At 39.1% G+C, this 3,446-nt stretch overlaps 1 non-coding gene across 1 annotated transcript; it reads left to right on the forward strand.

The window, feature by feature from the left end:
* Positions 1-2,658: 2,658 nt before the first annotated feature.
* On the forward strand, positions 2,659-2,765 carry LOC121207339 (small nucleolar RNA R71). Its single transcript, XR_005902430.1, has one exon. It is a non-coding gene; the product is annotated as a small nucleolar RNA R71 (small nucleolar RNA).
* The last annotated feature ends 681 nt before the right edge of the window (positions 2,766-3,446 follow it).

A 3,446-nucleotide genomic window follows, 5' to 3' on the forward strand; every position in this document is an offset into this window, starting at 1 on the left:
AGTTCATACTTAAAATGTGATATTAAGTAAATTTTAGTGCCTTTATTCTACATGGGTTGTATATAATTAAATTGGATAATATGGTGATGAATCAGAAGCTTTGGCACTAAGTGTGCGATTTAAACTAGCTTTGGCACTAAGTGTGCGATTTAACTAGCTTCGGTTACTTGAGGCACTAAATGTGCGATACCGACTTAGTCCTAGTTATTTGAGATGGCACTAAGTGTGCGGAAATATTTAGCTTCGGCTAACCTTATAACACTAAGTGTGTTGATGTGTAGAATTCGAATAACTTATGGAAAGTCTTATAACATTCAACATAAGGTAAGTACAAAAGTGAATAAGTACGAGAAGTTTCAGGTATGTATAATGCCTAAGTGGTAGAGGATGTTATGTATATGAAAATCATTGAATTGATATAGTTATATGGATTGAAATTTTGCAAATACTCATAGGTTATCGTTTTATGTTCATATACTATGAATGTTTTGAGTACGAGCTTACTAAGCTTTTGAAAGCTTACTCTGTATGATTACTGTCTGTTTTATAGTTATTGTAGTTACCGAAGGCTCGGGGATTGTCAAGGATCGTCACCACACTATTGATCTCATTTTGGTGCTTTTGAAAATGTAAATATTTGAAGTATGGCATGTATAGGCTAGTAGTTGTGAAGTATGTTTCGTAATGTATATAGTTAGCCATGCGATTTGGCTAATTTGTGTTTGAATGGTTAATTTGTGCTTGAAGTCATATTTGATAATAGCTTATGGTATGTGATGTAATTTGCAACTACGGCATGTCTTAATTGGATAGAGAAGAAGGTAAGTTTGGTGAGTTCATGGTGTGAGAATGAATGAGGTATGTTTTAGCATAAAGAATGGTTAATTGGGTTGTACATATATGATTGTTTCTTTGTTGTAGGTTGATCCATAATGGGGTGGCAAGTTGGCTTAAACCAAGCCTGCATTGTGCCATGCAGTCAGGGGACACAGGCGTGCCTTGTGGCCATGTAAGAAAAGCAGTATCCTCTTAAAAATCACACGGCTTTGACACACGGGCGTGTCATCTGGCCATGGGCATAAGTCAGTAGCTAGCTAAGTATCACACGGCCATAACACATGGGCGTGTCTATTGGCCATGTGTGAAAGTTAGTATGGTCACCCTGTTTTGGCACGGCTGGTTCACATGGGTGTGTCTGATACCCATGTAAGGCGCACGGCCTGGTCACACAGGCGTGTAACCTTAGCAAAGTAGAAAAATTTCTAAATGTTGAAAGTTGTGAACGTGTTTGGTTTAGTCCCGACCTCTTCCTAATGCATGTTTAAGGTCTCATTGACCTAAGAAAGGGACTTATGTTGATGTTTGACTATGATGCTATGATGTTTTTGAAATGAATGCGAAGTGTTTTGATATGTTTGTTAATGCCGCTTAACCGTAGTCTGGCGATGGATACAGGTTAGGGATGTTGCACTCAAATTCTCTAAGTCTTTATTTTTTGGATAAGATATCCTTCAAGAATTTGACGTAGTTCAGCATTTGCCCAAGGGCTTCAACCAACGGGATGTTGATATGAAGTTGCTTGAGTACGTCTAGGAACTTCTGGAATTGAATCTCTTGCTTCTGCTTTTGAAGTCTTTGAGGGTAGGGTGGTGGTGGTTTCCTTACTAGAACTAGTTGATTCGTCTTCTGTGGCAACTCTGCATTTGACGGGGTTGTTAGTTGATCAGAATTAGCTGGTTCTGAAATTACTTTGTCGAGTTTTACGGATTCTGGTTCTTGCGAAATTGGAATTTCAACACTCGATTGAACTTCCTCTGATTCTTGAGCATCAGCTTGCTCCTTTTCAGCTTCAATAGTGTTAGGCTCTACTGTATTTCCACTCCTCAATGTTAATGCTTTGTAATGCTCCTTCTCCAGATTCCTCAAATTTTTCGTATCATTAGGTAAAGCACCTTGTGGTTGGTTCCTGAGTTGAGTTACGAGTTGGCCCATTTGGTTTTCTAGGTTTTTCAATGTAACTGCTTGGCTTTGGATTAATGCATCATTTTTGGCCATGTATGTCTTCAATAGATTTTTTAAGCCATTGGACGGTTCAGCTTGGGTTGGTTTCTGAACTTGTTAGGGAAAACTTGGTGGCTGGATCAATCTAGGTTGGGCATAAGTATTACTAGTTCCAGCTCCTTGGTTACACTAGGAAAAATTTGGGTGGTTTCGCCAGGATGGGTTATAAAAATTGGATTGCAGTCCTTGCCTTCCTCGGTTTTGGTTCTGGTTACCTATGTAGTACATGGATTCTGGGTTTGATGGACATTCTTCGAACAAATGTCCTTCCCCACAATATTTTTGAATTGATTTGGTGGTTGTGCTAGAAAACTGTTAGACCCATTAGAAGTAAGATTTTTAAGCATTGAGAATATTAATGATACTTGAGATACGAGTGAAGTAAGAGCGTCTACTTCATGTATTCCAGCAACTCGTCTTCCTGACGTTGCTCAATTGGTTGGCCATTGGTAATTGTTGCTAGCAATCCTCTTGATAATTTCATAAGCCTCATTATAAGACTTAGAAAGGAGAGCACCAGTAGCAAAAGCGTCCACTATCATCCTCGTGTGAGCATTGAGACCATTATAAAATATCTCAAGTTGGATGCAATGTGGGATTCCATGATGAGGGAACTTTCATAATAACTCTTTGTACCTGTCCCATGCCTCATACAAGGACTCATCATCCATTTGTTGGAAGGCAGTGATCTCGTTCCTCAACTTAGCATTCTTGCTAGGTGGGAAATACATCATGAGGAATCTTTCTGCTAACTCATGCCATGTGGAAATTGAGTTTGGTGGCAAGGAGTTCAACCAGGCTCGAGCTCTGTCCCTCAGCAAATATGGGAACAGCTTCAATCATAATTCATCTTCTGGTACTTCGGCTAACTTGAAAGAATCTCTCACCTCCATAAATAGTCTGAAGTGTAGGTGAGGATCTTCAGTAGGCATTCCATTGAATTGGCCCACTATCAGAAGCATCTGGAACATGACTGGCTTCAGCTCAAACTATTGTGCCTCAATTTTGGGTCTCCTAATACCCAGATTAAGATCGTTAAATACTGGCACGGCATACTGTCGTAAAGCTCTATCCCTATCATCAGCAATAAGGATAGGATTTCGAGCAGGGTTTGCTCCGTTTTTTTGAAGTTCATCTCTTCGGTCCTCCTCTAATTTGCTTGTCTTCTTCGCTGTCGAAAAGTTCTTTCTATCTCGGGTCTACAGGAAGTAGGTTAATAATTCGGTCAATACTCAGAAACATTTGAAATAATGATAGAAAAAATAATTAACTTAAAAATTAAACAGAAAAAAAAACCAAAATGTAAACTAACAAATTCACAAATAATGACTTTTTAAAACAGTCCCCGGCAACGGCGAAAACTTTGAACGACGGAAATGTGCAAG

This window comes from Gossypium hirsutum, chromosome A09 (assembly GCF_007990345.1).
Source record: "Gossypium hirsutum isolate 1008001.06 chromosome A09, Gossypium_hirsutum_v2.1, whole genome shotgun sequence".
NCBI classification, from domain to species: domain Eukaryota; kingdom Viridiplantae; phylum Streptophyta; class Magnoliopsida; order Malvales; family Malvaceae; genus Gossypium; species Gossypium hirsutum.